Here is a 13,591-nt window from a genome sequence, read left to right on the forward strand (position 1 = left end):
TGTTGTTCGCAGTAAAGACCATCAGTTGTCCCAACAGCAGAGCACACTGATGCCCTGACACGACAAGAATGTGTAAAGGGTGACACACAAGGCTCCCCTCACCACAGTCAATGCTGCTCACAGGAAGCAATCACTCTTCCAGTGTCGACCCCCAAGCATCCTGGCTCCTGTGACACCTGCTTTCTTGGAGCTGTATGAACCGCCAGACTCTTCCTAAGATGTGGGGAACTTCCTGGGGAACTGGAGTTGGGAAGAAAACGGAGATGTTTGGTGCTTCAGGAAAGTTCTGAAAGTTATAGGTTTACACTCCGTCCTCTGCAGAAGCATGGCCACAGGACAGCGGCCAGAAGTCTGTCTGAGCAACACACAGATCAGCTAGCCACAGAGAGGACTGGCCCCATACTCCACTTTCTTCTTTTTAAAAGCACAGTTAGATTCATTTACTCTACTGAATGTGGATGAGTGCTTTTGCCTGCAAGTACGTATTGTACCATATGTGTGTTTGGTGTCCTCAGAGATCAAAGGAGGGCACAGGATTCCCTGGGACTAGAGTTACAAATGGTTATGAGATATGAGTTCTGGGAGAACACAGTCCCTGTGAGTCCTGGGAGCTAAGCCCACCTCTGCAGTGGCTTAACAAGCCACTTAATCACTGAGCCAGCCCTACAGGCCCCCACTTCCTTCTTACTTTTCCCTGTTCTCCGGTTCAGATTTTTTCTTCTCCTTTTCTTCTATCCCTCTTCTGTGGACAAGCTTCCAAATGGAGCTGCCTGCAAGTTAGCTTTCACGGTCTGCTCTTGGGGGAGGGGGGAAGTAGGCTAAAAAAAAAAATGGTGCAGAAAATGGCCCTAATTTGGTTCAGATGTGTTCTTCACTCTGAAGAAACCTACTAGTTAGTAAGCTAATTTCATAAAGTACCTTTAAAGAGAGTTAGAATAGAATTCACCTGCACAATGTCAATGGCCAATGTCACCCCTAGAAGAGATGGGTAATTAATTGGAAATTGCCGTGCTGCCTGAGCAGCTGCTCCCAGCACTGTAGAAGACAGCCAGTAGGGTTCAGGCTTCCTGGCTGGAGTCACAGTGACTCTGCTGTTTCCTGCAGCTGAGTGTGTGGTGTCTTCAACATAGGGTCTTACCATGTGACTATGGTGGGACGCCAAGGACAATGGCAGTGGACTTATCCTGTTGAGGCCCTTTGGATTCCCTGATCATAGGGAGGTCTCTCTGTTTTGTCTCTCTAGTAAGATTCTTGTATAGTGATATTTTGTTTGTGTTTTAACAAATAAAGCTTGCCTAAAGATCAGAGTGCAGAGCTAAGACACTAGATGCCAGGCAGTGGTGGCACACGTCATTAATCCCAGGACTTGGAATACAGAGGCCTTTGGATCTCTGTTAGTTCAAGACCATGCTGACCTACATGAAACTGATCCAGTCTAAAAGAGAAACAACTCACACAAAGGTGATTTTAGCACTTGGGATCACACACCTTTAATCCCAGAACTAGGGAAGCAGAGACAGGAGTGATATGGTTTGGAAGGGAGAGGAATGTAAGATGGGAGGAGACAGGGATTCATTGCAGTCCAAGCAGAAATCAGTCTGAGGAGACAGTCTGAGGACAGGATCACCCCTTTGGTCTGAGCATTGGAGGAGGTAAGAACTCTAGTGGCTGGCAGCTAGGCTTCTCTGATCCTTCAGCTTTTACCCCCTGATAGCTGGCTCCGAGTTATTTGTTTTTTAACCAAGAACAATTAGAACTTGTGCGACCCTCTTGTTTTGATCAAATCAAATGTAAATGGAGTCATAAGGCAAGTGAGAAAAATCTTAGGTCAGATATATATTCTTTATTCTCATTCTAGTTCAAATGTGTTCTTTCTGTTATTTCCAGAGCTTGCTGGAAATGCGGAGCCTTCTACTAGCGCTAGTCATTGACTTATTAGCTGAGGACTGAGCGTGCTATCTCCATTGCTGGGAGAAGAAGCTGTTGTAGCTATATACAATTCACTGAGAGGAGACGTAAGGAAGGCTGGATGATATGAGAGCCTTATGCTTCCCATTTTAACAACTAGTAAATTGTCTTGCAAAGACCCCACACCATTCCAAATTCCCTCCTACACGGCATGTTAAATAAATGAATACACTGTGACATCTCTAGTTGCCCCCACGTCTTTGTAGATACTTGTCAACAAGACTAACTCAGCCTACCAAGTATGTTGAAATTCCAACTTAAGATAATTTAAAATGAAATCTGATTTGTCTGTAGATTAAAAGCTTGTGCTGTCTACTGAACACGGATATCAGGGCATCTTGATAATTGCAGAAGACTTTTTTCTTTAAAAATTATTTGGTTTCAAATTTTATTTTGTCTTGGTTTGGATTCTGGGTAACAGATTCTCACTATGTGGCGTCAGCTGCTGCAATTTTCTGTGTGAAACACACTGACCTTGAATTTTTGATACTCTTGTCCCTGGCTCCTGAGTGCTGTGATTGTAGGCAGGTGCTCTAATGCCTGTCTTTCTCGTGTACTAGCAATATCCAGACATCACACTTGCTAGCTTGTGAAGAAGAGCTAGCAAGTATAGGACATCAGCCACAAGTCTGACGATGTAGCTAATAATCGTCTTTGTGGGTTCTTCAACCCAGTGCCACACATGAGAAGATCATGGCTCACAAGTCACAGGCACAGGAAGACGAATGCCAGAAGTTGAGTTTTCTAATACATCTCATGCAGTTTTACTTACAGTTTGAGGGTCATGTGGTGTGGGAAGTCCTTCTATATATTGTGTTGTTTTTATTGGTTAATGAATAAAAAAGCTTCTTGCGCCTATGACAGGGCAGAATAAAGCCAGGCAGGAAATCCAAACAGAGCTATAGAGAGAAAGTAGGCAGAGTCAAAGAGACACCATGTAGCTGCTGAAGGAGACAGACGCCGGAACATTACCTGGCATGCCACAGCCTTGTGGTGATACACAGAATAAAAGAAGTGGGTTAACTAACAAAGTAAGAGTTAATTAATAAGAAGTCTGAGCTAATAGGCTTAGTGTGGTAACAGTTTCTGTGTAATTATTTCTGGGTCTGGGTGGCCGGGAAACTAACGAACATCTTCTGACAACAGTCGTCCTTCCCAAGTTGGATGCCATGGGCAGCTTGGGAACCACATAGGAGTCCTCTTAATAAAGTCACTGGTTCCCCCAAACTATAAGATATTACATCTATTTACTGTATATTAGAAAGATAAATGACAGTCAGCTGGAGGTGTCTCTGTCCTCATTGGTCTCATTATCTAAAGTTCTAAGCATGAAGAGTGGATTTGACATGCCACTTATGTTGTTCCAATGCACACTGTGTGCTGTGTCATATTTTGCAAAACTAATTTTTCACATCTGACCACTGAGACAGCTGATGTTGGAAAATAACATGTGGGCAATTTCATGTACATTAAATGGTGAGGGTCTTTTATGAGGTGGGGCAAACAAGGCAAGCATGAACTAGATGAAATAATTGTGCCTCATGGCTAAAGTGGTGCCAAAAGAAATTAATTTCTCTAGCTGAAATAATTTCTCTCTTTGTCAAAATATGGACTACTCAGGCAGAACATCCCTTTGAAACAGGTTCAATGTGATCTACCTCGCAAAAAAATAGATGGTCAGAATCTATGTATGGTGTTCCATCAAAAATTGTGTTCAAGTATAGTACCCTGGAGGCTGGAAGCAGTGCTGATTTTCTCATATAGTTCTTTTTATAAAAGAATTGATTTAAGAGATAATAATACACATTCATACCGCCTTTCACTGCACTCGAGGAAATGTATCCATAAATTGTCTCAGTCTCATTTTCGCAGCTGCTACAGAAAACCCTAGAAACAGAAGGTTGTTGTTTCCTCAAAGCTCTGAAGACAGTGGAGTCCAAGATCAATGTTCTAGCAACTAGCAAGGCTGTTCTTATTACATCCTCACACAGTGGAATGCATGAGGACCAGAGAGCGAGAGAACCCTTGAGGGAAGCCCTTGCTCTAGTGGCATTAACCCATGAGGGTGGGACCTCACCTCTCACTAAAGTAGCTCTGGGAATCTTTTAAGACATACATTTTGAGGGACACATGCAAAAGAGTTAAACAATAAACAACCCATAACATTGTTTCACTGAAAACTAAATCACTATTCTAACAGAAAAGAATCCAGGCACTAAAAATATTCGTTTCTATGTGCTAACAGAAAACAGTCTAATGTGCGGTATCCAAGACACTGAACTCCTTCTTACCAGGGCTCTACGGTAACACAACACATCCAGGAAGAGGAAACTCAGCAGGACATACAATCAAAAAGCCAACAGACTACGAAAACAAAACAAAACAAGACAAAAAGGCAGCCGACAAAGAAGCAAATGGAAGCTCAAGATCACAGTTAGAAAGACAATACAATTTGGGTTTGATTATTAGAAACTTGTATTCTTTTAGTCACCAAACAGTTTCTAAGCACTTACTGCATGTTGGCACTTATGTATACCCGGCAGAGCCAGTAAACAAACTAGAAATGATCTCAACACTAGATTGAACTTCTGGGAATGGTCAATCATAAAGGGTTCCAACTGTTGAATCAATGTCTCTGGGTCCCTGGTTCCTCCAAGAAGTCATCCAACACTCTCCACCTGTGATGTTTCAGTCATGTTATCCCCTTCAAAGTACACATACTGGAAATGTAATCCCTAGTACAACTATGTTGGGAAATGAGGACCAAAAGCAGATGTTTAGGTCAAGTGGGTAAAGCCCTTAGGAATGGGTTCACACTCTTGTAAAACAGGTGACAGAATTGCATTTCATTTGTCTGCTCTTCCGCTGTGACAGAACACAGCATTCCATATCCATCCTGAAGGCAGAGAGACTGGGTCTTAGGATACAAGGGCCTTGATTTTTGGATCTCCAGCCATTAGAGTTAGGAAGAGCAAATCAATTATTCAGCCTCAGGGGCTGTGCTTGAAACAGCAAAGACAAGAGTTACCTTGACTAGCAGGGACAGGACAGATGAGCCAGTGAGAAAGGTCTTATAACTCCTCAAGCCATCGTGACCCTCTTGACTCTATACAGATAAGTAATTCTACTTGAAACTTCAGCTGTTGGATGGGTTCTAACTACTAAAACAAAGTTAAAACTAAATGAAGTAGAACTGTACATATGGATTAATCAATGTAAGCCTACGGCATACTCTCCAATTATTCTGTCTCTGGAATCTTTGCTTTTACAAGTTGGTAGTATAATATGTCCAGGGTAATGTAAAGACCATGATTTGAGAATCACTATGATGCTTAGTCATGTATTAACATATAATTCTTTAATAAAACTGTACAAATATTTTATTATACTATATATTAATTTTATTTGTTATACATTAACATTTTTAACATATTTAGTTATTATATTCATGTGTAATATATTGCATTAATATAAATATAGGACTGTAAACTATCTTACATTTATATAGTAAAGGTTTAAATTCAAGAAGCATGTGAATTCGAGTCTTTCTAATAAATCACGTGACATTTTTGGGATAAGTTAAACTTCATGATAGGAGAGCTAATTACAACTTTTAGAACACAGACATGCTGCCCCAGGTTGTCTTTGCATGGACAGAATGATTTCCACAAAGCTACCTCTAGGAACAGCTGTTGGTAGGCAATCAGATCCTAGATGACTCCAGTAGGAACAAGGCAAGACTCAGTAATGGTCATTTGACCATGAAGATGGAAGTTCACTGTATCAAGAGAAATGAGTGTGGTTTACAAAAAGCCAGATATACCTAAAGAATAGGATAGATATTATAGTTGTGAATGGGTGGAGTTTACTGTAATTTCAATAAATTTTTCACAATGGTCATAATTTGGGAAATGCTATTTTTTAAAATAATTATGCCCATCTCACAAAACAGTAATGATTACTGCATTACACACAGTGCTAACATAGGCCTTGCCAATATTTCTTGCTTAATTTTCATAATTTTAAAAGTGTCAAATAAAAAGTTTATTGAAGTGTTGTAGTAAAAGTTAGAAAATACAGTATGTATCATATGAGGAAAGAGTTTCAAAAACAAAACCAAATCACAGAACACAAATGTTTCTATTTACAGTTTCAGTTTCTTACACCTATATTAGTTTTCAGTGACACGATCATTAAGTGATTCTCTTATAACAGCATACTGCTTTCGGACATTTTAAGCCAACATTTGACCAAGACTTCTACTTGGATTAGAGCAGTAACTTTTCGAGGAAACTACAACTAGTAATTATTAAATGTTCAGGTTGTAAAGGGGCCATTATTTCTCATAACTTCTGGAAAATATCATCCTTCAGTTATTGGCAAATCTTTTATAGAGAAGTCTGAGGGGACACAATCGGGTAGTATCAGGGAGAGCCAGGAAAAGGCAAAGAATAGCGCACACAGGCAGCCCTGTGTTTGCTCTAGAAAGCATGAGGGCTGTGCGTTCCATTCCTTCAGAATGAGAGGAAGCTAGCTATTTATAACACAAAGCTTTTTGTGACATGTTATTAAGTTAATATACGGTCCAGGCAATGAAGTTTTGTTTGGATACCACCAATAAATTGGAGGGGTATACTTAGTAGATAGTTACAGGCTTTAAGAAGGAAATAGTGTCTGGCAAAATTGAAACAAATTGGGGTAAATTAGTCTATCTGTCATAACCCCCTAATAATGATGCTTATTATAATGTTTACACAACTATTGCAATTAACTAAGGAATCTCACTGGAGCACAGGGCATCATTTATCCTCAAATCTCCTCTGGCAAGACACAGTTACAAAGTCTCTTGTGCCACAGAGAAAGGAAGTGTTGAATGTGACCAGCACACAAGACAGGCTGAAACAGAAATCAGGTTTCTTTAGTCTCTGGTAGTATTTCAGTTTTTGCTCAGAATATGTTACCTCCACAGTGTTCAGCGGCTTTAGAAAATGAGAACAGAAGGATGCTTAGGATCTCTATCTGCCTTTGTGTATTCCATCTCTGGGTAAAAACATCATCCAAGGCTGAGCAATGCTAAACGTGAGGAAATGGCAGGTGCATCGGTTACTTGTTGCTTTAACAACATACCTGACAAGAGCAATGGAAGCAAGGATAGGAGGGAAGGAGGGACGGAGAGAGGGAGGGAGGGAGGAAAGAAAGAAGGAATAGTTTATTTTGGTTCACAGTTTGAGGGTACAGTCTACTGTGGTAGAGAAGGCATGGTGACAGGAACAAGAGACAACTATTTGTACTGCATCCACAGTCAGCAGAGAGAGAGAGAGAGACAGAGATAGAGAGAGACAGAGACAGAGAAGTGTGGATGCTCAACTCTCTTCCTTCTTCTGGGTGTAGGGAGTGGGTTACACTTGGTACAGAGTTGAATGAATGTTCACAGTAAGCAGTGAGGTGATTACCCAATGAAACTGTCAGAAAACTAAAGCATTCTGAATGAATCTTTAGATTGTTTCTTTACTTTAGATATCAAAGTCATGGAAGAAAATTTAAGAGAAAACCTGAAGACCTGGGTTTAGCATGCCATTCAGGGTCTTCAAAGGGTTGGAATGCGTAGACTCTGTTTTGACAGTTCAGCATCTTTCCTAAACATTTGACATCATCAACTGCTTGGTCTTTTTGAGTGAGGACATTAGTTAAATAAAAGTTGAGGGCTTTTATTTTATTGATTTTTAACTCACACACAAAGCAATAAGTTTCCCATGGCAACCTCACCCATGGTTTGCTTTTGTTAACACTCCCCTTGTGCTCACATGGTTCCTGTATCCTCTATATTATTCTATAAAAAAATAATTTTGCTGAAAAAAAGAATTAAATATTAGTAATGTTGTAACCCAGTATTTTTGAAGAGATACCACAAAATAATAGCAATTCTAAGTAATCATTAAGTTGTAAAATAAGATTTCCATCTTTTTATGGTTAGATTAACAATTAAGTCCAAATTGGAATTAGATGATGCACCTACATTGAACTGTTCTACCTTATTGCTTGAATGACCCAGTTCTCTGGAGATTTTCTACTGTTGTAGGAAATCTTTCATCCAGTAGCCTTTAAGTTACCAGCCCACTTGGGCATGGCCTTATATACTATAAATGCCAATGTAAAGAGCAAGCTCCCTCTCTCTTCTGGCTGCTGGATTCCCCATTAGAGCAGAGAACTGTGATCTGTGAGTCTACCCCTAAATAAATACCCTTTATTATATTCAATTCTGAGCTAGCATGGGTTTTCTTTTCAGCGTCCCTCTACATACTCTCACTGTGCTTTTATTCTAGTAAAAATAAATAACACATTACCAGCTGGCAGGACGGTTTGGCAGGAAAGGCTCTCCCGCTGCTAAGCCTGAAGACTTCAGTTCAATCCTTGGATCCGAAATGGTAGAATGATGAGCTGCTTCCATAAGCTGTCCTCTGACCACATGGATTCATACACACATGCACACGTGTGTGCATGAGCAAATAAAAACTAAGGTGAAAAATCTTAATTCATGTTTATTCCAACAACTGAGAACATATTTCTCCTTCCTCTGAATGCTGAAATAATGCTATAGTAAATTACCTCTTTTACTTGTGTGCCTGAGTGTTGATAAAATGACCTTGTTACTCTGTGTGAGGACAATGCCAGTAAGTACAACAAAAAGTGTGACATCTGAGCTCTTTGAATCTTGAGGACCCATGTAGCATTCATTAAAATTCAGATAAACACTTGAGCTGGTTTGATCAGAAGTTACCATTCACATGGGCAATGGGAAACAGACAGATTGAGTTACCGAAGTTCCAATCCCAATTAAAGCTTAATTGATAACTTGAATTTATAAATCACATATCTTCTAAATCTCCATGTCCTTATTTCTGAGTCCCAGATGCTGATGGACACCTGGTAGAGTCCAGGTCATGTGCTTTCTAAGAAGTCTTTCAAAGGGTGGGTACTCACTGACAGAGAATTTCAAATGGATGACAATTAACTTTCTGTCTTCTTTCATAACTCATGTCCAGTACCTACATCCTTCTTCAATATGTGGGCCAACTGAGATGGTGGGTCATTCTAACCACAGGTCACATGACAGCTTCCATCTTCATAGACCAGCAACATTGGAAGGTCCATAGAAAAGAACTCCTTAGTTCAATATCTTCATGTTTCTTTTCAAATGGAGAGTCACATCATAGAGTACTCAATGACATCTCCAAGTGCAGAGAAAGCTCCAAGGTGTATCTCAGGTGGCAGGTGGGATGCTCTGCTCTAACTTCAGTTTTATGGGCAGTATGCAGAAGGGTGTCTGCTGTTGTGGCAAAAAGCTGGGACTCTGATGAAGAACACCTGGGCTCTGTCCCTGGGTAAGATTCCTACTTTGGGGGCTAGAGAGATGGCTCAGACGTTAAGAGCACTGACTGCTCTTCTAGAGGTCCAGAGTTCAATTCCCAGCAACCACGTGGTAGCTCACAACCATCTATAAAGTGTTCTGGTACCCTTTTCTTGTGTGCATTGCAGGCAGAACACTGTCTTTAAAAAAAATAAAGAAAAATCTACTTTCTTTAAGCCCTCAGTATTGGCCATGTATTGGGCTGCTGCATTAAGTAAGAGCATGAAAAAAAAATGTTGAGCGCAGAACTCGGCACATAAAAACACTAAAAAAAAATTATAATTATTATTAACTTGAAACTCTAATCCTTCCTCTGCTCTATTAATGTAACCTTCCTCATCATAATTATGGTTTGCTACCCAGTGGGAAGAGACACACATAACCACGGACACAGAGACCTTTCCCTGAGTTGTATAGACTGCCGGGAATTTAAAGGGCAGCGCTTCCCTCTTGAAATTTTCTTGACATAAGTCATGGAGAACTTGTGTCATGATGATCTGAACAGTGAAAGACCCTTCTTTGGAAAGCTACCTTTTGGAGTATGAGAAATACATGGAAATTGCTTTGGTAATTCAGTTTCTGGGCACTCTATTAAGGTTCTTCAAAGACGCTCTTTGTCAAATGCTCAATCTCCACTACTATCCCTCGGCTATTATAGCCACTATTGCATAAAAACCGCCAGCCTCTATAAAAAGCAAACTGTGAGGAGCGCTGGTCATCCTAAAATACAGACGAAATACGTCTGGAGTGATGTCACGAACATGCGACACAGCAATAGGTCTCGCTGAACAGTTGAGAATGAATGCCTCAAGACTAGACCTAGTATTCAGAAGATCCTACTCTGGGATGCAAAAAATAAATTCTCCTTCCTCCATTCTTCCACAACTCAGTGTTGTGGTTTGTTAAAATATGAGTCCCTCTCATGCCCATGAATATACAAACTGACAGATTACAAAGAAGTTCTAGGGACCGGTGAGACTGCTTAGATTGTTCCAAAAGTCTGGGAAAGAGGAAGGAGAGATCTAACCCCACAAAGTTATGCTCTGACTTCCAGATGTGTACACACACACACACACACACACACACACACACACTTTTCAGAACTTAAGCTTAGCAAAAATCAAGCAAGCAAACAAATAAATAAACCAAAAAAAAAAAAAAAACTAGTTCTCTTAGGACCACAGCATTCTTTCTTGAATGTATATTCTTAATTCATTGACACTAAGATATTTCACAGTTTTTTTTGCCTGCCTGGTGTTCTGAATTATTCTATTCTTGCTGTCCATAAACTTTTTATAAACCTTTGAATATAGAAATCCTCACAACTCTTGATGAAAATTTCTCTAATTATAACTTAGGTAGGACAAACTAAGAAATGATTTTTGACTAGGAAGGGAAAATTATTATTAGGGGAGAAATGTCCTTAGAATTTCATTAACATAGAAACGAGTTTCCAGAGGGGAGAGACGTATACATTAACCCAATATAACTTAATATTTAACCTAAGGACACAAAATAAACATTAATATATTCTCCTACTTTGATCTTCGCTGCTGAGATAAATACTGTAGCCAAAGGCAAGTTTGGGGAGGAAAGGATTTATTTAATCTTACATTTCTGGGTCACACTTCGTCACTGAAGGAACTCAGGACAGGAACTCACTAGATCAAGGCTTGCCTGGCTTTATCTCAAAGTGTCCCATGACCAAAAAAAAAAAAAAAAAAAAAAAATAGAAACAAACAAACAAAATCCCCCAAATTAAACCATTGCGCATTATTGGGAGGATATTTGACAGACACATCAATGACCAGTCTAGAGGCAACAGAGACTGGGTCACAGAAGAAGGGCATCTAGTATATACCTGAAAGTCAGTACAAGCTAGTTTTGCAGAGGTGAGAGGTAATGATTTCAATCTCCTACCTTTGAAAGACATCACAAGGATGTCATATTGAAGTTTGTATTTTTTGTTACTAAAGGGTATTTGTAGGATTAAACTGTACCACACATGTCTGCACGTGCTATGCAGAGAAGAGGCCTACAATATAATGTGGATATCATTGACTTTGCCACAAACCAGACCTCAGAGTTTGGGAAACTTCCCTTAGTCATTTTTTTTTCCATTTTTTTTTTATTATGAGAGCAGTTGAAGCCACCACAGTGTTCACAGGCCTCACGTGCAGGTTTCTGAAAACTTTTTACGGCCCAATAAGACCCTCTGCCTCTGCAATAATCGAAATCAGACCAAATCAAACCGAATTAGAGAAAGCCCAGGTTTAATGGATGCCAGCACTCCCGGGTGGCCTTCCAGCCCCCCAGGGATGGAGACAGGAAGGAAGACTGGAAAAACACAGAGAGGGGAAAGGAAGACTGGGAAGATCACGTGTTAGTTCTCTGGGAGGGGGGGTAGCCTGTGGGAGTGGTCTTGAGCCTCTCTGGGGAGGGGAATCACCATTTGGCGGGCTTTCTTGGAGGTGGAGTCTGGACTGTGGCAACTCCCAAGGGAGGGGACTTGGGGTGTAATTTTCTACTCAAACATTCCAGACTCCTTGACTATGTGGATTCCAGGGGCTGGAGTGGAGCCTTAACCCAAACAGTCACATTGGATCTTTCACATTGCCTTTGAGGTTCATTCAGTGTGGCGAGCCAGTATCTTCCTTAACCAGCATTCTGAGAACGCACAGGTTTGCTCCAGCCCACAGCTGTGTCCACACTGTTCCCTCTGGCTGGACCCCTTGTTCCTTATTCCCTTTGTATAACTAGCTAGTACTTACTTTAGGAGCACACATGGATAATCTGTAACCACTTTGCTGACACCTCCAGACTACCCTGGATACTTCAGCTGTGTACTCTCAGAGCTCCCCAAATTCTAGGAAAGCCTGGTCACCCTGTATTGTGACAGTCTGTTTCAGTGCCCAGCAAATTCCTTTCCTAGGACAAGATTCTATAGCATTCAATGTGGTCTCCTGGCAAGGACCTTTGAAAGCAGAGCAGCCAGCTGAGTAGGTGGTAAGATGAACCCTCTTCCATTGGTCACACAGAAGAAGCATTTACTGTATAATGATCCACTTACTGGGTACCTGGGTGGCACAAGGCATATCTTTAAATGCTTTTTGTATGCCGTCATATTTAATCATCTCGACACCGCTCAGTTAAAGAGCTTCACTGTATGCGCATAGTTCAGTTCCGGAAGCAAAAGCCCTCAGAGTCTAAATCAGAGAGTCTCAATGTGGTTCATGACCCCTAGGGGTCCAGCGACCCTTTCACAGGGGTTGCCTAAGACCACTCTGTATGTCGGATATTTACATTATGACTATAACAGTGGCGACATTCCAGCTATGAAGTTGCAGTGAGAATCAATTTTACAGTTGGAGGTCACCGAGGCATGAAGCACTGTATTAACAGGTCACAGCTTTAGGAAGGTTGAGAACCGCTAGTCTAAATATTTGCACCCCACATGCAGCTTTTCAATACTACATTTATACATATATAAAAAATGATCCACAGACCTCCATTAACTGCACAAACTTTCCTTTACTATTTTCAGGCAGCTGTCAGAAAGTATTCCCATACTATGTTTACCTTTTGTTTAAGGCACCAGAATAAAACGCCCCCTTTTCTTCCTAAGTGTGTTTCCCTCAGTCTCTGTCAGGGAAGTTGTGTCTGACTCCCAGCTGAGCAGTAACGGCAGCCTGCCGTGAGTTATGGGCTCAGTAGAGCCCGTCCCGAAGAACAGAAGTTGCTTTATCTGTCTTCCTTTCTACAGCTCCCGGTGAAGAGCCCTCCTAACTGTGCAGGAATGATCAATATAGACTCCTGGGTAACTAAACAGATATTGAGGGAGTTGCAGGATCTGTAAAAGGTATTTGAAAACTGTAAAGTTCAGTCGGTCGGTGAAATTGGAAAACAAATGAGAGAATCTCTTCCAGGGCAATGCCTGAAACAAAAGAAAGGTATAGGAGACCTTTACGTGCCGTATCTCAGGGTGGCCAGATCGTGGGAGCGGGCAAAGCCGGTGAAAGTCAATAAACACAGGGGTGCCGTCAGCGAATATCGGAGAACTGAGTAAATCAAATCATAGACTGTGCTAAAACCTGCTGATTACTGGGGAGAGCTGGAATGTTGTTATGAGAACACACCATCGAAACAGCTGGTTATGATTTGCATATCAAAATAAGAAAACCAAAGCTTTGTCTTAAACAAAGAGGACAGAGTGGC

This window comes from Alexandromys fortis, unplaced genomic scaffold (genome assembly GCF_014885135.2).
Source record: "Alexandromys fortis isolate MF-2015 unplaced genomic scaffold, M_Fortis_MF-2015_v1.1 scaffold_17, whole genome shotgun sequence".
NCBI classification, from domain to species: Eukaryota; Metazoa; Chordata; class Mammalia; order Rodentia; family Cricetidae; genus Alexandromys; species Alexandromys fortis.